Source organism: Papilio polytes, unplaced genomic scaffold (assembly GCF_000836215.1).
Source record: "Papilio polytes unplaced genomic scaffold, Ppol_1.0 DF823731.1, whole genome shotgun sequence".
In the NCBI taxonomy this organism is placed as follows: Eukaryota; Metazoa; Arthropoda; class Insecta; order Lepidoptera; family Papilionidae; genus Papilio; species Papilio polytes.
In genome coordinates this window covers 2,750,577-2,776,879 of record NW_013525473.1, presented here as the reverse complement: position 1 = coordinate 2,776,879, position 26,303 = coordinate 2,750,577, and the positions used below count along the sequence as shown (strand labels likewise).

Here is a 26,303-nt window from a genome sequence, read left to right as displayed (position 1 = left end):
TAAGGAAGCTATGAGGCTTATTAGATGTAACTTGTATTTATCATATCTGGACATGATTTTGATTTCTTTTATATTTGTGTTTGTTTTCTTTTATTGATGTAACGTTTAGAATTGTCTTTTTTTGTTATTTTATACAGTCCACAATTGAAGAGTTTTAAGAGCTTCGTTTTTTTTGTGTTCAAAGATATTTGTAATCCCCCTTTCCTCATGGTGGGCGGAGTTACCTGTGTTTGGTGAAGAACTTTCAATGAAGTTCTTGGTGGGCGGCATGTTTAGTGCAAATACAACCTCTTTGGCTGACAAGAATTATGAATACAGCCAAAGAGGTTGCATATTGGCCGCCAAGACAGCTATTATAAAAAAAGTGTACAAGATGTGACAGAAGAAGAAAAAAGAACGTAAAAAATGTAGAGATAATAAATTGTATATTTTCTGTAAATATCAATAAAGCTGATTAATGACGATGGTACTACTATGTGTTGCGTGAAAGGTGACATGATCAAGAAGGGAGTGATGACTGAGATGACGGATGATAGAATGCTTTGGAGGACGAAAACCCGGCGCGCCGACCCTACGGGAGTAGGATAAGGCAGGGGAGATGATGATGATGATGATGATTGAATAATCTTGTAGGATAACAGAGCTGACAATTTTGCGAGTTCATGTTCTGTATTCTATTTACTTGGTCATTTTCTAATATAAAGAAATGCAATGTAAATAAGTCTAAAAGTATCAACACATCAAGGTAACAATAATTTAATTAACCCTGTTGCAAATATAATTTAATGCAACAAGTCATAGCATTGTTCAAACTAAGTTTAGTTCTAATTTACAAAGTTCTTTTGACATTAATTGGATTGTGTGAACGCAGTTTGTGATCCTTTATGTCGTGTTTCCTAAGTTTCAGTTCCGGATAAGTTGCTTGTTGCACGACTGTAAGGAATTAGTTAGAATAAGTTTTAGTTACTTTTCTTTCTTACACATTAAACAGAAACTATCCACAGATAAAAAGTTTACAGTGGTACAATAATTACTCACTAAGAGCTAACTATGTACATCCTAAAACGGATTATTTAATCTAAAGTAAAAAAGTTTACAATATTTTTACTCCATCCAAAAATAAAACGACACTAAATGTAAACTTCAATAAAATGAACAAGCCAAACAAGTTGATATACCCAACTGTTACCTCGCTACTATAGTATGAGTTTTAACACATTTACAAGTTCTCACGTAGCTGGGTGCCCCGTCATTTGACTCCCACGAGCAAATAGTTAAACAGACTTAATGAAAATTAGTTGATAATTATTTTGGGACATGACTTGTGGCACTAGATTTGAGGCTCATATATGTATCTTATTGTTGGTTAAATTTTATAATAGAAATGTTTTCTCTCGTCTATGTGAATGTCATCTATTTATTGACGAATAATCTGTAGCTTGGAAATTATTATAAATACTTTACACAGCAGTTTGTATATCAGGAAAAAATCGATTTAAGTTTGCTTTACATGACTAAAATTAAATAAAGAAGTAACAGTTATTTCGAAAATTTTGATATTAGTTTAATTAAATCATTTATTTTGTTTCAGGTCCCATTACCACCTTCTTGCAGTAAATAGGTAAGTACTGTAATCTATTAAAAATAACTGATAATGTGGATGAAGATGAGATTAAAATAAATATGATGGTATCCGGTTACGCGGCATTGAGTAACGCCCGCTCGTCTGCCTCCCCTGCCTAGCGTCACAAGCACTTCGCACACGCGAAGCCTTTTTATAGGTCATCAACCTGCCAACACTAGCTTCATCCTAGACACGCTGACTACCCGGGAAAGTAATTATCATCCCGGAATAAAACGTATGTTAAACATTTTTTTTTATTTGTATATTCCAAAATATAGACAGCTTTATACGAGTAACATGCTACAAGTTGAATTATGACTAGTTAATCTTATTTAAGCTATATGATTTTGTGCGTTTTTAATCCAAAATATCATTTAAAACAAATGTAATAAAATGGACAGAGTTACTTCACTAACTTTCTTCAAAACAAAGCTAAAATTATACAGTTTAAAGTGACAGATTGTACAAAAAAGGGTGAAAGTCTGCCACTCTAGATAATTATTCGTCCCATTCTTTATTTTCAGTTTTATAATTAACATCATATCTTGAGCTGTACTATTTTTTAAATCTCTTGAATTTGTCTCGACTTCACTAACAATAACGTCACACATTTTATACACGACCATAAACATCAGTATAATGGTGAGCACTTATTTAATTCGACCTTTGATAATTTAATTAAATATTTATGCTTAAGAATGTTTTTAAGTATTTGTTGGAATACGACTAAGGGTCTATCTATATAAGCATGTTATTACCGAGGGATGAAAGGCATACTTAATATAAGGAAGGTCGGTTAACAGTAATTACAACCTAATTGTTAATTGTACTTAAAGGTTGTACACATGATTCTTTACTTATGTTTGAGGTCAGACATCGTTAAATACAGCGGTAAATACTATCCTTACTTTTCACAATAGATAGATTAAACATTAAGCCGACTGACTATAAAGGCAATCGGTTTAATAAAAACTTGACAAGAAATAAAAAAAAAACGTAATCGCGACTGATTAGAATCTTAAAAATCACCCACATATTTAAAAACATACCCACGAAAAATAATTCCCTCTTGTGTCAATCGGATAAATATACAAATACTGAACTTATATAGTCGTTCAATTAAATATCGCTTTATCTTCATTTGGAAATCCGCTTCAGCTTTGGTGTACACGAGGCATCTGCTAACAACATTTGCAATATTAATTATGCGAACTCCCGCCGGTTTGATGTTCCGGGTTAATAACAGACAATTCGGTATGACATTGGATTAAACAATATACGGAACATAACTATTTAATGAGCCCTCTGCAGCGGCCGGCAGTGGCCACTAAAAATGACGGGGTAGCTTTCATTAGGTTTTAATGTTCATACGTGATATCTGTTTTATTGCCGACATTAAAATTATCATAATCCGAAAAGGGACACCCAAAAAGTGTTATTGTACTTTTGTTGTTTTCGTGAAATATTGTATGTATGTAATGTGTGTGTTGTAGTAAGGATTTAACGGCATTGTTAAATCTTTTTTTAAATTGATTAATAAATCGTAGTATTTGATAGAATAATCTGCGTCCGTGACAACTCAGAAAGAAATAAAAATTCAAGTGGCTTTTTTAATGTTGACATAATTTTAGATCAATTGGAATAGTTTTTATTTTATTTTTTTACATATATTTACAAGAACGCACAATGAAGCGACTAGTTCTATTGTTTAGTGCATGACCTAGAAGTCGTCTTTGTTAAAGGCTACACAATTTATAGAAAATAATCTACTCCATTTTCAATAAAGATTAAAAAAAATTAATATTCTATATAGAATGTTCAAAACATCATACATAAATAATGTATGTTACTTTTATGGTCAGGCTATTTCTAAAAAAAAATTTAACAAAGATAAACGAATGTTTTTAATAGGTACGAGTAGTTATGTGCATCATTATTAACATAAAACATCAACTAGACGCCAGAAGTTAATAAAATGATGAGTATTTAGCAGTTTGTCAGCCATGTAACAGATAATGCGAGGAATGTGATAAATTAGGAGCTGAAACAATACATAATAGTGTGTTTACTTCGTGTGTCGACTCGTTAATCAATAGAGTATGATTAATGAAAGCCGGCGCACGATCACGATCGTTTGATGGATTAGCCTCCATATGGCTCAGCATAATTTTCCGATGGCACCTGCGTTCTTGCTCGTTACGTAGTTAGCTGCACTAAACTTTTCCATATGTTCTTATCGATTGATGTAAATCTCTCTTAATTGATAACACTACTTTGCATTTGGATTAATTGCTAACACTAGCTTTGGTGATGTTTTGTTGTTTTAATTGTACTTGTTAATCTCAAAGACCTCCGACAACTGACTTAGAAACCTCCCGATTCCGTAACCAATGTAGTACAAGTTTCCTTAAGATTTAGGAGTCATCGATTGATTACTCTTTTTTAATTGAAACAGCTGTAGGTGCTAGATACTTACACATGTAGCCTAAAACCCCAAAAATTTACTCGCTTACTAAGCCTTATTTCCATCAATACATTTTTTTTTCTTTATAGTATTACACAATAGAATAACAGACATATTTCCTTGCTTTGAAAATCCATTAACAAGGAACACATTATTTCCTTTACACGGTCGAATATTTGGTTGTGTCGGACGCCTCGAGCGGTTACGATACTGGAGATTGGCGGCTTAAATCTCTATAAATCTACCTACATAGGTATATACTCGTTTCTCTTTGTCCTAAAAATATTACGTCAAAACGTTGTCAGGAACTTGGGTATATTTTACTTACTTTTTTGTACCTCATTGGAACTCTGTTGGAAAAAAATACAATTTATCAATTACTTACAAAACAATATTTCTTTAAAAAAATCATAGCGCAGTTAAAATAAATCTACCTTTTTCCTTTTTAAATTCTAATATGCCCTAGTTTTATTTAATTACATTCATTCGTAAAATGAAGCTAACTACGAGTACGATACCGAGTACATCAGTACAAAAGCACAATTTCCATGCGAAGTCACTTTGTTACTAAAAACCTGGCGTTCTAACGACGTTATTTTCTATTTTGCAACGTTCATAACATCGTATTATTTCCCATCCATCGAGAAATTGTTAGGTTAACTCGAATTTCAGCTGAAAAATAAAATTATTCGCTCATAAATTTGAAATACGCTCTCTACAATGAAGCTCTACTTTGTTACCTTTAAAATTGCGTATAATGTACACAAGGGTGTCTTGTATCAAATTTATAAAGTGGTAATAACGTATATCTTATTTCAAACAAGCAATGTATAAACACGCATAGATACTTTTCTACTCATACTCGTATTTTAAATCATTATTTTTGTAATTCCCGTTAGTGCGACGTGCTATCAGTACGTAACTTTCGGTTCTTCGTTTGGCCTATAGAAAAACAACGTTATAAGCAGAAAACATTAATACTTCGTAACCCATAATTTGTAAAAGTTGTTTTTATAGAATCTATTCATGTATGAATCGGTTACTTTTAGAATATAACTGTTTCGTTTGCCTTTTTTCAATGGAATTGTTTCTAAAACAACGTTTATGTTGCAATAATAATATTTGCATCGTTCGTGAGACAAAAAAAAAACTATGAACCGTTTTCTAATTAATAGTACTAACACAGAGTACAGAAACAGCGCTTTTGTAGAGTCATACAAATTTTACAGTGTCGCTCAGTACATAATGTATTTTTCCTTTATTGTTAAAACTGAGGACAAGCGTGTACACTCCACGGGCATAATTGGAATGAACCATCCGTACTGTCCGTGCCACTAAAAACAAAGACAGCACTACAAACGCAAGCTTTCCAGTCAAAGCACTACTGTAGCTTCGTTACTCCTTTCTGAATATGTTTTGTCTTGTTCCTGTGACTCTTATTATAATTTTAATTTTGATGTCTGTAATTTTTAAATGTTATGTACATCATTCTTCCTATTATAAAAATATACATAAACTTTTTAAATACATAATTTACGTTTTCTATTATTTCCTAAATAACTTCCATTTATTAAGATTAATTATAAGATTAATTATAAGAAAATTCTCAGTTGCATTATAAAACTTAACAGACGATCTTGCATTAAGCATTCGGGTACTATTTAACACATCTATATGCATTCTTTATGTAGTGGTCAGGTGTTAAACGGAGGTTTGTCCATAACAGCGCGTGCGTTGAAACGGCTTGTTTAATTTTGCAAATGTTATTATTGGGGTGCGCAGTCCGCGTAGGAACGACGCGACACGAGTGTTGACCGGCAAACAAGCCATAAAGGCGACTAATTAACCGACCAACACTGCCGCCTCCGCAATTAACAGCTAATCCGTTTTCATAGGCGTACGCCGTCCACTTGCGCACCAATAGACATGGACTAACGCTCCATAGATCATTCCAGAACCCATAATTACAATGTAATGCACCGATAAATTGTTCTATTTTGTAGTTTGTTACGAATTAAGCGATCGTATTACATAATACCCGAAATATTTATTGAGTCGTCACACAACATCAATGTGTAAGGCAAACAATCTAAGTATCTCTTAACATTTTTGATTCTTATTTTAGCTATAGATACTACACTACTACAAAAGTCTAATGAGATGAAATCTTATTAACGTATCTATGTAACACTAACTTTATGTAACAAGTTTTCTTCTTATGTAGTAATTAAACATCAATGTTTGCGTGTCAGCTCTAAAATATCTCATTATTATTTATCATATTCGTCTTCATTACGCTTATTGGCCATTTCAAGTTTTGACATAAATAAAGTATTAAATATTACATTTCCGATACTAATTTAGATGACGACAGTTATAATAAAGATAATAAAAGTAAAGTACATGAGAAGTAGTGCTCAAGTATGGTATGTTTCACATCGCAGCCAGCTCAACTGCGGACAAAGTTTTTGTTTCCAGGTATCCAATCCTGCAAGTTAGAGCCCGACTTATTCAATAAAACGACTATGTCTTCTTCGGTTTGTCTGCATATAGTTTTCTTTGCCTCAAAACTTTTGATTAGTTTCTCTACCAATACCCGCTCTTTCACGTTTCAATTTTCAACGTTTCGAATATTGAATGACGGTAATTAGACACAAAAGACTTGTTACGAAATCCGAAAGGTTTCATTCATCCGAATTGTATATTCGGCTAAATTAAAATTGTTTCAACGATTGCCTGCGTTTGAGTTTTGTGTACGCGCTGCCTGGAAATCTCTCAGGTGTTTATGAATTCCATTTCATTTCAAAGCGGCAGAGTAATTGCGTAATCCGTGAAAGAGCTTCAAATTTTAAAGACCTTCATAATTCTGTTGCGGTGTATAAAATAGCGTTTACCTTTTGATGTGACTAGCTTCATTTGAATTCATAGAAATACAAGTTACCTTTAGTTATAATGTTAATATTTATGTTAATTCAAGTATTCATGTTTGCTAATTATTTATTAACTAGCTGTTCCCATGTGCATGAAATTATTTAAAATTTATTTTATTGTTTGCATTTGTCAAATTCTCTATTGCAAATGTCTAAATAACCGTTACCATAATAACCTTGTTTCCTTAATGTTGTCAGTTTACAGTTTATGGTATTTATTTACCCCCTAAGTTTAATCGTGTGAAAATATATAGCCTAAAGCGTGTCGCAAGTGTACGGCTTTTTTATTAAAGAAAGAATCATTAAAAAATATACTGTGATTGCTGACATCCTACGTCACAAAGTAGTGTGTGTTTACGTTTTATTATGTTAAAGTATAGATGTGTACTTAAATGGAAATAACGTATTAATAAAACTTACATTTCAATAAATTGGGAAAACGTGACGTGGAAAACAACATTTTCGACCCAACAATCTACCATCGGTACCTAATGTTGCTATTTTAAACAATTTGGAAAGTGACACGATTGTGTAGTATATTTGAGAACTAGTTCTACGTAACACGCAGTTGACGGAAGTATAGACATATGAGCATTCGCATAGTTTGTAGGGCGTTATATTTGTACGCGAAATATTTAGCCGCGATCGTCTTGTCTCGCCGAGGAACTGTTGCAGGCGCAGTATATTTTTGGAAGCCATTTATCATTTTAACGCTCTCTCATACGATATCTACACGTTGTATTTTAAAGTGAACAAATCATAAAAGCGTTTATTCAAACTAAATGTTACATTTTACACATTTATGGTTTCGTTATTTTACTTGCGGTATAATGTAGAAGGTATTTTTCTTCACAAAATGGAATTGGTACTTTAGTGTCTGTTAATTTCAGTACCGTTTCTTTGTCGAAATGTAGTTATGAATTTTAAAATGGTTTATGAATCTCGAAAATACTCTTACGTAATATAATATTATATGAAAACATTGTAGATTTATGACAAAAAAATATCTTTATCAATTTTGAGAAAGGTGCCTCATATATTAAATATATTCAAAACAAACGGGCTACGAATTATAATCACATTTACCGTTCATCCCTTCTATCGCCTTATTCAAAGTGGAACCGTAAGGGTAAAAGATTTTCAACAATATTTTTTTTCGACGAAAGGGTCTATATGGATGAGTTTGGGATTATTTAGAATTCAGAAAATCTAATATATTAAAATGACAAACGTTCGTAAAAGGCAGGAAATATATAAGCTATGTAGCAAACATATAAATAAGTTTACAAAGTGCTATTCAATATAATATCGCCTATGATTTCTTGCAGCAGAGGAATTTTATTTCTTCTTTCTTTCTTTCAATTCTCTGGCAGATTAGTAATTGTCTCTTGATTGCCCTTTCCGGGCGACCTAAAAAAGAATACAGTTGTGTTTGTTTAAATTTGTCATTAACCACAACAAAAACAATTAACTAAGGAGGACTCTATTCTAAGATGATTCAATGATCTTGTAGTTTTTATTTATTATTACATTAATATGAGAATTGTTTTGTTTTCACAGGAAATCGATCAATCAAATCCGAAGTCGGTAATTAATTCTGCATCGAATGTATGTCGAGACATAATATCGGTGTTGCGTATGTTGGTTTGAGGTTTGCGGTGGTAGCCGCAGACTATCGGCCGGTATACGATGCTATGTCGCATTCGTGGGGAAAACAACACACTATGTAATTGAATTACAGCTACATATATTATAATACAATTATGATACATGCGCTATCATGTGGCTTCACTTGTACTATAAACACATTGTAAGCGATTAAGTAGTCAATTACAAATTCTTGTTAAGGAATTATGATATATATTATTTTTGTCATAATTGTTTTACATATCTTTTAAATGTACTTAATATTCTTGACTATGTTATGTACTGTACTTGTATTCTGTGTATTTTAGTAAATATAATCTCTACCTCGATTAAGTTGAAACCTTTTAAAGTGAAGGTTTTTCAGTAATAGAATATATTTCCTAAATTAATCCACGCAAGCATTTATAAATATAAAAGAGAATAATTTCTTTCAATTAAGTCGAAGCCTATCTCAAAAATCTGTTAGAGAAAGGCGCTGTATTCATTACAATTTAAAAAGCTTAACGTCAAGCAGTTTCATGTCAAAATCCACTTGGTTTCGACTTCAAACAGAATCGAGACGTTTTGACTTTCATCTCCGAGCACTGCCTTATTGGATTTGATGAAACATCGCCAAAGCAAAATGCGATGTTATTAAAAGTATAAAAGGTATCATTTTAAATATATTACTTTTACAACCATACCTAAGTGTGACCCATTTATTAAAATCTATACTAACATATTATAATAAAGCGTAAACACACATTTCTTTGTTGCCTAAGATGTCAGCAATCACAGCATATTTTCGAATAATTCTTTTTTATATAAAAAGCCCTACACTTACGTCACGCTTTAGGCTATATATTTTCACGCCGTTAAACATAGGGGTAAATATTTTAGATAAAAACCCTAATGTGGAAAAGATACCATAAGTTGTTGCAACCAAGGAAGCAAGATTGCCAAGGTTTGTCATGTCATGTCATTTTGACATTTGCAATTGATAATTTGACAAATGTGAACAATGAAATGAAATTTTTATAATTGTATGCGGACGAAGTCGCATGGGAACAGCTAGTATTAACTAAGCAAATTAAATATCAGCGCTTGTTATTTTATTAATTGTATCTATCATTTACTATTTGCAACATATTAAAGAGACTTTTGGTAATAAAACCAATAAGCTAATAATATACATATCTCAAATTGTATGTTATTTACCAGTGATACAAAAAGCTCGTCTTATTGATTTTCTGTAGAGCTTTATACTAAAATCGCTTTAACCAATGCCGAGCGTATTCGGGATATTCGCCTGCCTGAAAACAGGCTTATCCGCCTCAAGTATTCTACGACTTTTGGAACAAACTACAAATGTTAAGTATAAGATTACTAGTGTTTTTTGGATATGTACTTTCTAATAATCTAAGTAGTTATATATTTGGAAAAGGCAAACAATTTGGACTTTACTGACAACTTTAGACTTTTAAATGTCGCAACTTTTTGATAACAATATATCGATGTGAACCTAATCGTAAAATATTAAAATACTATGACAATAAACTTAATAACTAGTGTATGTTTTAATTCCGGATTCTAAAACTACAATAGTTTCATAATTTCCGACAAATTCTTTTAAGAGCCATAACAAACATTAAATGTCACAGAATAACAAATAGCAGTATATTTCCATTGTGAAATTTAATATTTGTTAATGAATGTAATTTAGAACATTAAGGTTTAATGGTACTTCTAATGATGGGTCTACGCCTTACTGTTTCCTCACCGGCCAGTTGTTTTTCCCTTGAGTTAGAGAATGTGCAATTTATATTAATGCCATCATATTTTCGCGCTGGTTACCCACATTTTCATATTAACCGTTGTCCGTACTCCGCGATAATACAAGGGTACCTTCGTCATTTGTTTGCTAACTGATTAAATTTACACGGCTAACGTGGTTTTACTCTAAATTAATACGTTGACATGTTTTGTAACGTTCATTAAAATGTGAAATGTGTGACGCGATTTAAGGGCCCAGTTTATTTTATTTAAATTTCAAAAAAAAGTAAATACACATACTTATGTACATAATTCGGAAAGCCTTGTATGTTTATACTATGTCATTTCTAAACTATTTTAAACTCTACGGAGCATTAAATTAAAAATCAAATATTAAAGAGCAATACGAGATTGATTCAAGGTTTTTATTCAGAATTAAATGCGGTTTACAATTAAATGTCGGTTGATACAGCGAGAATACTCCCAATTGCCTAATTAGGAGCGTTTGAAATTTCCTTTACGAGTCCAAATGAAAGAGCGTTGATTATTAAATAACTTCCTCTGATGAGATAAGAATAACCGACAGACGCAGTCCGCTATTTTTGAGGTGGAATTAAACGAAAAGTAATTGAATATTATCAAATATAATAAACTTCCTTCGCAAGTCGAAGAAATCTTTTGCTTAATTGAGAATTGTTTTTCGTCTTTCAGATGAAGGAAATTGTAAAATAATTTTGTATTTCCTTATTATTTGTTAAACCATAATTTTAATGATTGGGCAAAAACAAAATGTATCTTAAACTATGTCAAACACTATTAGGCAATTTGATATTGTGTACATTTGATGTTATCAATGATTACAAAGGGTGCTTCAATGTTAACATTTCATTTCAGGAATTAATAAATACTTTCTATGACTTGCGGAATATACACAAAAAATATATAAAATTTACACCAACAATTGGTTAATTCAGTACAATATTTACAAATAAAAAACATCCTTTCCGTCTACTTGTTTGTATTTTCCGTTCGCTTTTGTACATTTTCCATAACATTTCCGTACAAGAGAATTCAAGGAAACATGTTTAGTCATCGTTACCTTGCATTATATTTATCTGTGTTAATATTTTACCAAAGTAAACGATATTCATTTGTACGTGCAGTGTGAATCGAGCGGCAGTCTTATGGAATTTGTGGCGCATTTTCTCTTTGCCCTCGGAACATTATCCCCGGGGTGTTGGGGCACGTACTACCATTAGCGGCCGACTGTAAGCAATGCTAAACTATTTATAATTCACCTAGTTATTGTTTGCGGCGAGATTCTAATATCCTTTACAACCGCAGTTTCAGTTGGATTAAAATTTAACATTTAAAAATAACATTTTTTTTATTATTTACGTTTTGATCCTCTTTTATGTATAAAAAAAACTACTGAATGTCATTTAAGACGTTTGAGAAATAAGTACGAGGATACAAACACCAGTTTAGTATTGAAAAAAAATTGGTATTGAAAATTGTTTAATTAATTCAATTTCTAAAGCTTAATTATCCCATAGCTTAAAACTTTGATTGTTTTATGAAAGCCGTTAAACAAGATCAAAGTCAATTATTTGAAGCACGTCTATAACCGTGGTTAAACTGAGGGAAACAAAATGGTGTATAGATAGGGAATGAAGTTAAATATTCAATATAAGTTGTTAGAAAACGTGAAGCTGTACTTGCGTTGCGAATTGGATCAGCTTATTGAATAATTGTGTTACATACGATGCACTGCTGGCAAGAACATGGATGCACGTTTAAATGGATACGATACCATGTTTAATAAATCTGAAAAAAATAAATCAATAGAAAACTATTCACTATCGAAGAAATGATATGCAAACAGAGACTTAATTTTGTTTCACTACGTTTAAATTAAATTTTCGATGTAGATAGCGTCGGTGCGCGTGCGGTTAAAAATGTATTTGAATTATATTAGAGGTATTCAATTTAATATAAACACATGACTTTGTTAAGAAGATTCCCTGCTTATTAACTACGAGTATATTTACTTTCATGCATCGTCGACAAGATAATCCAGTTAGATGACATGCTATCGAAACATGAAGGCTTCATACTGCGTATATATTAGTATATTTCGTTGTATTAATAATTTCTTACATCTTGTCTATTTATTAATTAATTTAGGAATCCATTCCTCGAGTAATTAAATCCTTTTGAATGGATATTTTATGGATTATTAACTCGAGGAAAGGTAGCGTCCGACCCATGTTAATGTTTACGTGAAATTAATTGCTTAACTGACTGTGAATGATTTTGTTAACGTGTTCAAGTAACGTCAGTCATAGACTCTTGTAATGAAGTGTTCAATAATGTTTAACAAATTCCAGAATAATAGTACGGCGGTATTATCATTATACATATATTACAGAATTGGGTGCGAGATGATCGTTTAATGAAACTCTCTCAATTATTAATAATAAACGTATGGATCATCGTATTTAAATTCGACATATGTGCAGTTTGTATTAAACGACTACATTTATTATAGCAAGCGGAGCGTCAAATGAAACGTAGAAGCGTAGCTAATATATTCGTGGAAATTATCCGTTTCAAATAATATTGACTCTAGTCGTTAACGACGAATATTTTCATTAGCATTTCGATTATTTAACCATTAATAATTAAGAGAGAATATTCTAGACAGTTTGAATCAATATTAGATTTTATGACATATGAACCATAAAGTTGTTAATCTTCAAAATGAACGAACTTGTTTGCTGTACATGTTTTCTGCGTACATTTCAGGTTGTTCGAGAACACACAACGCTCTTGGGAAACACCGTCCATTGGACTGAGTTTTTGTTGCAAGTGCGAGCGGCGATGCGAATTTGTAAATTTATTTTTACTAAATATGGAGTCGGTATCGTAATAAAAATTAAATCATCATCATCGTTACGTTAAAAATATTTGTTTCGATTAAATTAATAAACATGATTTAATAAGACTTTTGAATTATTTGTGTTTTTTTTAATTTAAACATAAGTTGTCATTGCAATACAAAGTAGTTATAAAAATATTCTTCGAAGTTTTTAACAAGAAAACATATTTTTATACAAATCGTAATACACAATATATTGTTTAATTAACTGAGACCATTAAAGATGTATTGGAATTAGCATGTTGCATTAAGCCAGTTTAATGTCCCTTCTTGTATTGCCGCAATACAAATTTACGGCTTGCTCCACTCGGGAATTGTACATTGTCATTCGACCGAGTGGTTATCGGAAATAGGCTGTATAATATTCATGAGCTAACTCACATATTATATTAGAACATTTGAATAATAAAATCAATTATTCAGCCTTATTAAAGCAGTTTATTTAATGACAGCACCTATTCAAGAGAAACAAGAAACGAAATAAATATATAGCAATTTATTTTTAATAAAAACTACAAGTTAAAGTTAGATACTATCTTAGAAGAGGATCAAAAGATTGTTGTAACTAGTAATCAATCAGAATTTCCAAAGAAGTCAGTCTTAAGGAAATAAGTTTTACATTTGATAAGTAATTTTCCAATAGCAATGCGATGATATCTCCATATTTTGAAAGGTAAAGACACAAATAAATTAGGTATTAATATTCATTGGGTAAATTGTTAGAAGGTCAATATGAGGTTTGACATATTTCTAGCAATTATAACGTTTAAATACTGTATTTTAGCATCAAGGTTTTTGTTCATAAATGTTCTACTTACAAATAAGAAATTAATGCAAGGACAGGTAAGATTTGTCAAAGAGCTACGAAAATGCTTCGTAGCCTTATTCGTAGCATTTTCATTAACACCAATTATTCGTAGCACCTTTATTGGGTATGCTCTACGAGTTCCTATTTAAAATTTTATAACATCAAGTCATAACGTTACTTTAGTAATATAATAAAATAATAAACTGTAAAGATTCTAGATCAAACAGAAAAACTTAGTACATCAGCTACTTATAACGGAATTGTATTTAAGAGCATTGTATTTGAACAAAGCCTATTTACTCGAACAAATTAGAAGACGTTCTAATTAAGAGAAAAGTTTCTGATGCCACCTTTATGAGAGTAATTTAATTCTTTAAGTGATTATTGAAGGCTCTTATTTGATGTTACTTATTTACCTTTGTTATATTATGTTTACTGAAAAGCTTTGTCTGTTTTCAGTACAAAAAAATGTTGCTACCTAAATAAAATAATACAATCGTCTAGATGTCATGTAGAGTTGTGTAATTTCGTTAAAAAAAATCTGTGTGGTGGTATTCAATTACATAATTAGACTTAAAAAAGGTACTCCTGAAGTATTAGATGATTCTGAGTGTGACTCAAAGTGTAAATTTCTTACTTTCTTATCGTAAATGTATGTTGCTATGATTATTAAAATTTAATTAAGCAAACTGATGGTAGATGCGGTCAGTATGCACGCCGCTGCGGATGTAATGCTCGCTATTAATTTTAGATGAACCAACGTGTACTGAAACGACGCGTGTGGAATTCTTATGGATCGCAGTATTTTCTTAAAGATCCTATAAATCATTAAATGATGTACGAATTTACACAAAAACTATCACAAACATGACAAATATCTTATTATAGATACTATATGTACAAAAATCAGAGCCTTTAATGAGGAATAAAAAACTATGAGTGTAGTAGTTAGTGCGGAGAGTTATGATATTCTGATTTCATTTGTTTGATAAGTCTTAGATTTAAAATTAGTACTGGAAATCTAAAAAATCTCGTATTATAGTAATGGAAAGTCACCGTCACCACCTGAGCGATGATGGTGTTATGCAAATCTGAATAAGTATGCAAATTAACGTCTTATAACGGAGGGGGAAAAGATTAAGTATCCGTAACGCGGCTTATTCTTAATGCTTAAATGAATTGTTACACAATACCGTAAAGTTTAAATTAAAATTAAATGATATTAGGTTAACATATCCCTTAAATAATATGCTTAGAAACACTGAGTGTTAATTATTAAACTTAGCAAAAACTATTTAAACGTCTTTCGAGTATAACTAACTAAAACGTCTAATACAAATTTTAACTCGCTCAAGTAAATACGACTTTGAAGTCCGACTGCAAGATTTCCCATGTTAAATACTTGTTTTAGTTCACTTATATGGACGTACAAAGCCACATGTGAGCGACTAAGCTTTTCGCACTAAACACAGCAAACTGTTAAATCAGTTTATTTCGGCTATAAACCTACAACTATGTTGCGGCTGAGACTTGAATCATATGTAACTTTTGACTTGCGCCTTGCAATTGAGTTAGGCAATACTATTCACACGTCATATGCTCAATTTGCGTATAATTTTATAACTCGCAGACGTATTGTAGTTGCTTAATTGAATAAACTGCCTGTGAATTTAAAGTTGAGTTAACGAGACTAAAGTTAGTTTACTGTGATAGTTAGGCAGTTTTGAATAGGTGATGTGTACGCAGCAAAGGAAAGATAATTAGTTGAATTTCATTTTAGATTCAAAAATTTGGAAACAAAAGAAAAATAAAAAGATAAATCACGGCTAAAAAAGCGCCGCCCTAATCTGAATAAATATAAACATCTGCTCCTTAATTAACTTGCTCGTACTTTTAATATACCTTGCTGAAAATTCACAGAGTGAAATCGCTTGACCTCAAAATCGTTAGAGATATTGTTTGTTTCTGTGGAGAGGGCAAGCCGTGGAACAAAGCCGTTTTTTGTAAACAAACTGAGATGGGAGCAGGTAATGAATATGCTGAAACAAAGACTCGAATACAGAGCCTCATTAGCTATTCACTCGTCGTGCCTTAAAAATCATGATGAATTTTACTCGTCTTTATGCTGGTCGCCTCTTAAACACCAGTAAACAGTTTTATGATTATTGCCTGATAATCTTTATTTACTTCATCGATTAACATTTGTTTTTTTATTACAAAGTGGCAAACGAGTCAGCAGCTACTTGGTTTCACCGAAATGTCCAAAAGACCGCTGCCTTTAGACATCCGGTTTTGCAAATGCATTTCGTTTGTAATGTCGACCGTTTTAATTGTATTTTGGTTAGAATTAAGCAATCAATGCATTAAATAATAACACAAAACAAGCATCGATGTTTCAATAATAAACCATTTTATTAATAATTGAATCAGTTATGTTCAACATGCATTAAACATTCATGCTCATTAATTGTACACAGTTTATGATAGCGAAATGGTAAATTCATAATAATTTAATAAAGTATTATCGAATGTGTGACTAAAAGAGTTAGGATATTATTTCATTTGTTTCAATTATTATCGAAAAAATGAGAGTTTATAAACATTATGTAAAAAAAAAAGCAAAAACTTCCTTATTTTTTAATTTTATATCCTTGAAAGAAAAAGAACTTTTTATATCGGTCTTTTATCTCACGGAGTTGTTTTCATTTTATAAAATAATAAAAAATGGGATAAAGAATGAGTTACCGGTAATGAATTCTTTGGCCCTCGGGGATTTATACGTAAAGTCAGTAAGAAAACAAGATGCCTAAACCTTGATACCCCAGAGGGATGAGGCGGGAAGATTCGTTAACGTTAAATGCCTATTAGTATTCCAAATCAATCAATCTTCGAATAAGAAGTAAATAGGAATTAGTTTCCTTAATACAAATATTGATCAATTTAAAACATAGTGCATTTTTAAGAAATAGTAGTAAATTTTATCATCGACCTAATAAGTAATAAGTTCCATTCATTATTCTAAACAAATAAATAATAATTCTTAGTTTATACAAAACATACTCGAATAAATGATTCATCTCGGTTTATTTTAATAAAGTAAATGAAATAAAAATATTCATCGACAATGCTTTCCTTTGAGTATTTGCTCTTGGTTATATCTTTCTTATTCCCTTATCAAGTCGTATATCGAATGGATGAACAGAAAAATATTACTCAAGTTTATATCTAGACTATCGACGCATGTGTTGATCGTAAAAACAGAGGGTTAGTGGCAGTCGAGGTCGTGTGTGTGCTCGGCCTTATGCAAATTTAACGATAACACGCCTTTAGGGTCAATAAACTGTTACCTCCTCACTTTTACGACATGATAAGTACATTGCTTGTCTTATTTCTTGGTCCCTCTCTTAGTATTGAGGTCACGTTGGCATTGACTAACTTGAAATATGTTTTTGTTACAGATTGGATAAACTTCGGCTCCGTGCTAAGGTAGGGTACGAGTTCTCAATATTGACCTATTGAATGTTAATATGTCAATTTCATAAGAGCATTGGTGACAGACGTTCTAACGGTGAAGGAAATCGTGATAAAATCTGTAAAAAATTCAAAGATATGTACGAAATCAACTGCAAGGAGCAGCGTGGTTAGACTATAACCAAGTCACTGCTAACTTAGAGTGGGCTCCGAGCCCCTTTACCACTGAGAAACCTCACGGAAGTACGGTGTGCTGATGATGATTGAATCTGTGATAAGAGTTAAGATTTTTAACAATTTTGATAACAAATTTTAGAAAGCTTATTTGAAAATTTGTCATTGTGTTTGTAGAGCTTAGTTGGTTTCATTATCATTAGAGCTGTATCTAACATTTCGATGATAACACTATCCATTTGCTAATTGACTTTGCGGCTTTTCGATTCGTTCGCCAGCATTACCTACAGCGGTGAGCGTCAACCCGTTGATGCATTTGTACACACATTAAACCACGAAAATGATTATATTAAGCGAACTATAAATTTAATTTCCTTTGTCCTTTCAAGAGAATTTTTGTATTAAATCAACCCTAAACATTGGCATAAAACGCTAGTAAAGTTAAAATCAAAATGTTAAAAGGTATACTTTTGATTTAAGAAAGTAATAAATAATTAATTGTATTTGAAACGTAATGATAATTAACAAAATTAATTTGTTAAGAATATTGTACGTACAAACGTTTCAGTATTGCTTATAGCGCTTGACTGAAGTCTTTTAATTAAGGCAGACGGGTAAGTCGCAGTGGGTGTTCAGTATCCCATCAATTTCTGCTCGACTTCTGATTGTTTGAGGGAAGCTTGTTAACGTGACGTAGACCTCTCCACCCTACATCTGATCCTTTTGGGACCTCTAAACACTGCTACGATGACGATTGTGTTCGCTCATTTACAATGGCTCATCGCAATTAAGAACTTTAATCTAAACTAAAATTAATACGTTACAATGTATATGGCAAAACAAAATGCTATGAGAGTTGCTTTATAAAACTAGATATCTAAATTTAAAAAAGGTACTAGCTTGTCTTTATAAAATATTTAAATAAAATGTCTGATATATTATAAAAAGTAACATTTAAAATATAAAATGACCACAGTTAAAATTACTACATTTTAATATCTCTTACCGTTTTAATGTTTAAAATTGATTATTAATGACAAACTTTTTGAACCTTGCTTATAAATCGAAGCAAATCCTACCCCAAAACTTGAATAATTTACAAGAAAACGTCAAGAGAAGTTTAGGAGAACTTTATCGCGGTATGCCAAAACTAATCCTTAAGAGATTCCTAAAGTTTGACTTTTCGGAAACAAATGCTTTAAATATGTATCGTTAGCGTTCAGAAAGTAACAACTAACACTTGCACTTAGATCCAATTTAGGTAAGGATTACCATGACTAAGGAAATAATAAAAAAACAAAACTGTATGTAAATTTACTAATAAATAGCCCATTTTCAGGTAACTCTATCATGTTTTATCTCCGGCTTATCTTTGTATGACAAATGCCGATTAAACCATTCAGAACATCTTAATCCGAGAATTTGATCCCTTGAAAATGAATTGCTATACGAAGACGATGAATATTTTATTAAGGTGCTATGATCGGAATACTTAAATAATTTCACAGCAACTCAACGACCTTTTATGCTTTTTTACCCTTTTATGCTTATAAGCCGAGTGGAACGATGATCGTACAATTTTTCCTTCGGGATATAATTTAAAAGATCCTTTTATTGAATTTTATAGTAACTTTTTTCACATTCTCTCTGAAAGTTAAAGGGTTTAGCATTTTTCATAAAGATTCAAAAGAGATCTTTTGTTTACGAGACAAGAAAGGTGCCGAAATATTATTTCCATGTTTAATTAATTAACAACTTATTTATCTTTTACTCTAAAGTTTAGTAAATATGAGTACGATGTTTAAAAGTAAACATAATTAAACATAACTTAATGTTCTTAAAACTTTGTGTAACTTTAAATATTTTATCACTACAAGCAAGTACAATAGAAAAAAAAATCATTACATTTAATGTATACATAGTACATAAGATATATATAAGCAAAGAAAATCTGTATCCAAATATCGACAAATTTTAGTTTTCACCTCACGTCTCGTCATATCACTAAGGCCAGGTCAAAGGATAACGTAAAGGCGGTGTCCAGTAAACTGTAACACTAATACTCGAGTCCCTTTAACTATGCATGCGCGTAGATTTCTGATTAAGATTAGAGAATAAGCTTCCTCTGATGGCTTACACAAAGTTGCCTTTGCATAAACAAACAACGGACGTGAGTTACATTGCTCGGCTTAGCTACGTTGCAAGTAATATTTACCATGTAAAATTACTTTTAAAAAATAATTGGATTGAGGATAAATGTATTAGTATCTGTAGTAAGTAAAGATTTTTTAAATTACTATAAAAATCAAAGACTGTTGCTCGCGACTTCGTCTGCGTGAAATTAAAAAAAATGTAAAAAAGTACAGCCTATGTTACTCATAGATAACGTAGCTTTATAATGGTGAAATGTTTTTTTGATTCGGCCCCATATTTTTTGAGTTATTTCAATACATACAAAAATTCTTCTTTATAATATTACTATAGTTAAAATAATTACGAGATTCTTTAAATTACAATTAAAATATACTAACTAGTTGCTCGTAAAAATATTTTAAGGTGAGATTTTTAACAATAGTTTCCTTCTTACCCGTTGATAATAAGGTCCTCTTGTCTCTCATGTCTAAGGAATGGCTTCATGTCAGTTTCTATAAACGTTTCCGCTTGAATAGAAATAACATCACTTTATTGCCGTCTTTAAAACATTCACTCGGGCATACTCAGTGCTGCATTCATTCCGCACGCTGTAAACCTTGTTCACTTACCTTAAAGGCCGGTGCCAATAAACAATGCTTTACGGTCCATTAAGCTTCTTACTGTTATTAGCCAGAATCTTACACGTACCCAAGGTGTCCGTTTGTGTTTGTATTGAGATTATAAAGCTAACATACGAATAAATGCTATCGTTTTGTTCTGTACAAGACTAGCTGTTGCTCGCGACTTCTTCCGCGTGAAATTAAAAAAACATGCCATTCACAGATAAATTACCCTTAACGACAAAAGAATTTTTAAAATCTGCCCAGTAGTTATTTTAAAACATACAATTATACAGATTTAAACTCTTTAAACGTTAGTATAGATATTTTATTTTACGAAATATAAATGAATAGCATTTTACGATTTATTTCCAACTAATTGAAACAATATTGGCAAAAGAAACACAACATACATAACATCTGTTTGTACATTTTAACCTATTTCCATGTCATGAGTTTTAAACATTTAATTATCAAGAGATATTTTGTTTAATGTTTTTGGATGTCGTCAAAAGGTCATGAAAAATACAAAATTTGAAAGCATTCGTTGTTTAAATCTCTGGGAATTCAACACATAATGTACCTGTAAACGAATAAACATCAATACCGGACCCTATCAATCCTAATTACTCCCGCTAAGTTTCGGAGTCATGAGCCATTATCTAAATGAAAGCGAGAACGCCGGAGCACGAGGTACTTCTAACGTTAATTTATTTTTTTCGTTATTTTACCAAACCATAGCTGGTTTTCTTTTTTAATCGCGAAAATAAAATGTAATGGTTTATTTCTGTGCCATCTGTTGGTCTCTCCAACGTTCGCCAATTAACAAAATACTCGACAACGTACTTACATTTTTTAAATACAGTTTTGTAATCTCGTTTACTTTTTATAATACTTCTGTATAATTTATACCAACGTTATGAATGAATGAGAAAATAGAATCATTTTCTTAATTTTTAACGTTGAAAATTGCTTAGTATTTTATAATTGCATAAATTCGTTCATCATTTTCGCTAAATCTATATAGTTTACTATGGTATAATTACACTACTGGCATGGACTTTTTTACAATACAAAACTCTAAGCGACTTTTATATGTATTGTACGTTTTTTCTCCAATATGTGTCTTGTCCACTTACTTTATGTGATTGCTAATATTTGCGGTGATTATGTCCCATCAGGTGAACTTTGACTTTTTCCATGCATAAATAATGAAACTAAAAAGTTTAGCCAACTACGTTTGATGTTGTCGTCTTATTAACTTCTAGTTTCTAGTATGAATTATAAATGTTCATAAGAAAATAAGCTCTCACGTATTCTACGTACGACACAAAGTCCAATTACGTAATAGCTTAGGCCTTTTAATCTTCCAATCCAATATAGAGCCGGTGTCACGTGACAGTAGTTAATGCTTCGAGTCAATGACGATTTTGTTAATATCTTAGAGTAGGGTCCATGCCGCAAACTTCACTTTACCTTCCCACCGTCTGACGATGATTAATGGTTTATAGACCACGTGTAACTGGAAATTGTAGCTTTTTAGAAGGCCTTTTGGTGCCTCCATTACAAAGTTTAAATCACAAAAGACCATTCTATTATATGTTAATAAGGGACACGACGGTGACATAATTATGTTGCGTGACAAATTATGTTTGCGATACCTAACAATATTTAACGAGAACTCTAATGGAATTATTAATTTATAATTATTTCATTTTTAATCTTAAGAGGATTCTAAATACTAAATGAAAGATAGCTGACAATTCTTTTGTCACAGAAACAATTTAATTAGATAAAGCAAATTCCTGCCAATCTAAAATCCATGGCTTCCACAGTTCTAGTTACTACGGCATTTGATATCTACCAAATAATAAGAATTCTACTTATAATGTTATGTTGAAACATATTTTATTGACACAGAAAGATGAGCCGTATTCATAGTCAAATCCATGTTCCGTTTTCAGTTTGATAGGATGGTGTTGACATTTGATTGGGTTTGATCGATTTGACAAGGACGCTTTGCGAAATCCGTCGGTGAGCTCCGTTTATGTACAGTGACGTCTGTATGTTGACTGCAATTAATATTTTTGGCTTTGTTGTTTTAAATACAAATTAACCACATACATTGCGCAATACATGTTTTTTTTACCAAATTATAAAAGTTGTTCCAAGCCAATAAGCTACTATTAATGTTTTTTATTATTTACGTAGGGAAATACGCTATTTGCACGAATTGAGTTTTTTATATGATACAGGTACAGATTGTAATTTCATTAACTATATGAATAGATATTTGCATCACTTTTCTTTGGTAATTTCGGTTTGCGTATAATGAGCTCATTTCGCCGTCAGCGCTCGCGGCATGTACCTCGCTAACGAGGTTTGTTCAAACAAGTATTATGAGTAGAAATTAATAAAAACAAACACAACAAAACTAACTAAACAATACTATACATCCAGCTTTTGTATTTCAAAAAGTTTTCAATGTATCAGTTTTTGTAAGCGTTCTTCATTAATTAGTTTTTTTACGAAACTATTATTTCATACTGATATTTCGCAAAAAAAAAAAAACAAATTGGATTTGTTGCGAGAGTCATGTACAGTATGTAATGGAGACAAAAGATAAATACCATACTTTTCTCATGTTGAGAGAAATACATTTGATATTTAGTTATATCTTACTAATATTATAAATGCGAAAGTTTAGATGAATGGATGGATGGATGGATAGATGGATAGATGGATGCATGGATGTTTGTTAGCGTTTGTAGCCTAAACGACTGAACGGATCTCTATGAAATTTGGCACAGGTTTAGAGCATAACATGTGGAAGAACACATAGGCTACTTTTTGTCCCGGGAATAGTTACGGTTCCCGTGGGATTCAATAATTTAGTTTTTTAATGTTTACTCGGTCATTTTGCAACGGTTCAACATATCTTATTGAAATTTGGCACAGATATAAAAAAAGTCAGGAGTACACATGGGATAAGCTTCATCCCCGAAAAATGTCCGGTTCCCGAGGGATACGTAACTTTTCGTAATTTATATAGTTTGTATCTTTTCTAATACCACGCGGACAAAGTCCCGGGCAACAGCTTGTTATATATATTAACCCTTTTTTAGTTTCATATGTAAACTGAACATTTTTAAAGGTTTCATAAAAAATGCCAACATATTTTGTGATGTCACATAAAAACAAAGTTTAAAGTAATAAAAAAGGTTTAGGTATCCAATCACAGCTAACACCACCTCAATCAAACAGAAAAGTTTGATTAAGTTTGAGTTAAGTGTGTCGAAAGGTTACACAGGAAATGTAGAAACCAATCGAATTTACTTATATAAAACGACAAGACGTTTGAAATATTTTTCTCAGAATTTTCTTCTCTTATTACTTATTTTTCCTGTATTCGGCGACTTAAAAAAAAAACATGAATAAAAACACCGTCTTGTGTCAAGGATGAACACTATAATTATAAATTAACACAAATCCCCCAATGCGCTTACAAAATCTTCAATAAACGGAATAAATGAACGACTTGGAATATCTCTTAGACAGTTCACAATTGCCCCGGGCCGACAAAGCAATCACAGTGTCAGTGCAAATAGTCTAAACGGGTAATTAGTTTGCTCTACCGTCGCGTCGGAGGGTAAGATCCATACAACCCTACCTGGCCATCATTAAACAATGAATTCCTTGTTGAAGTTATTGCAGCCGTCCTCTGTGACGATTTACACAGAGAACAGCTCCCATTTATAAGTAAAGACGACGTATTTTGAGTTTTATTTAATTAATGATACTGCGCTGTTTTTTTTTTTTTTTAAACGAAACTTACTACTGTTAAGTAGATAAAACTAAATAGTGCAATAAAAAAGTAAACCAGGTTAATTGATTTGCGTTACCAACAATTAAGTATTTTAGATAAAATATTAAATAAGGACACCGGTTAGGCCCCATCTGCGACACTGTTCTAAATAATCTGTTGTGAAAAGTGGATTCAGGTGAGTTAAGATGTCTCCTATTTTGCACTGACTTAAGTAGGCCACTGGTTCAGAGCTTTTAAATGTATTTTTATATCTAAACATCGAGTGTATATTAAAAAGTGAAAAACGATTTCTATACGCAGATATTTTTATATGTAATATCAATGGCGGTGATTTTAATACTTATCTTTATTTCTTTACAATTTTCCTACAATTATTAAGAGTTTTCGCTGACTGTATACATTTAATAGACACTAGTGAACGCTGTTTTTAAAGTTTTACTTAATCCCAAAAATTGTAAGGTATAATTTATATAGAAAAGTTTAGTTGTCAGCTGTCTGTTGTTGGCAGGACCCGCCAGTGGACCTCATTTATATTTCGTAACAAATTAGCTATGCTCAGTGTTGGCTTCATTTCGTAAATTCCTCATTCTCATAAGTTTCTGAGGAGCGTTAAATTTTCATGAAATTGCTTTCAAACTTTTCCTCTTTCAATAAGCCGTGAGCTCGATAAAGGCGGGCGGAGGCATAGTTTGCATCACGTTGTTGCCTGTTATGTATTAATTACCACCTGCTTACGCTCCGAGTGTGCTCATGTAGCGCCCGGCAAATTAACTTGCATATTTCACATCATCAAAACTATCCCCTCATATGGAGTGTTATAGATTCTAAAGATAACTTTATTTTCATCATAGCTAATTAAATGTACATGTATAAGTTAATTTGTAACATACAAAAATATGTTTTATATAAATAAAACATACAGTATAGTAGCATCAAGATATAAATATTTAAATAGGTGACAGTCATTGCATTATATATTGACGTTAAAAATTTGCACGGTCGGCCATTCGCCTCTGCGGCTTATGCTCGTTCGCTGCCCACTTTATCCGAATGTCAGAATTGTAAATGAGCCGTTCCCTAAATGGACTATTACCTACGTTCATACGACGAATGCGGACAGACAGCGACTCCGGATATAGCGCCAGACAAACTTGCCTTAATAATTCAACAGTGCAATGCTTTTACAAAACGTGTCGGTGTCAATCCTAATTTAGCGGCGCCGATCGAGCCGCTTTCGGAAAGTGCCGCTAGACAAACCTAATGGAACTTTCCTGTCCTAGCCAAGTACTCATTTAACACCAAAGTTTTACCGTTTTAAAATCGTCAGTAAGCACTAATTTGAGACGTGTTTTTGTTTCTTTTCACGGTAGTTACATTGTTTAAATTTTGAGGAATTGTGACAAAAGGTTTAAATTTAAATACGTTTGGCGTCAAAGTCTAGGAGTGCTTTATTTTGCACGGTCTATACAAGAGATCTATCCCATACATGTCAACAGACAGTACCATTTATATGTTGCTCATTACATTTGCGTTACGAATAATATAAATTGATGAGACAAAAGCTTAAAATGAAAGATGAAATTAATTTTAACTAGTTTAGCGCGTGAAAGTTGACAGCAAGCGTTGAGTGTTTGCTAAATAGACGCGAGAGGTGAGTCACGTTTGGAGCAACTAAGCGAGCTTGTTCGTAGCACTTGCGGCGAGGCGCGGATTATTCAGTTTTCGCTCGCTTTGATACTTACATACGTACACGTTGTGTGACACCGCATAAGCGTTCGCTGACATTGTTAACCTATTAATGGAATTAATATGAGCGACATACATAAGTTTGGTAAAAAATAAGTTGCATATTAATATATCTCAGCATATATTTGTAAATGGAGGTTTAAAGTTAACAAATAATTAATCTTAAG

The 26,303-nt window shown here is 31.9% G+C and overlaps 1 protein-coding gene across 1 annotated transcript in view; it reads left to right on the top strand.

The window, feature by feature from the left end:
• Positions 1-26,303, top strand: part of LOC106103631 (poly(rC)-binding protein 3) — a 108,844-nt gene that overhangs the window by 7,255 nt on the left and 75,286 nt on the right. Inside the window, exons 2-3 of the mRNA XM_013283419.1 lie at positions 1,592-1,621; positions 17,625-17,652. The gene's annotated coding sequence lies outside the window, so the exon portion shown is untranslated. The remainder of the gene's footprint in view (positions 1-1,591; positions 1,622-17,624; positions 17,653-26,303) is intronic.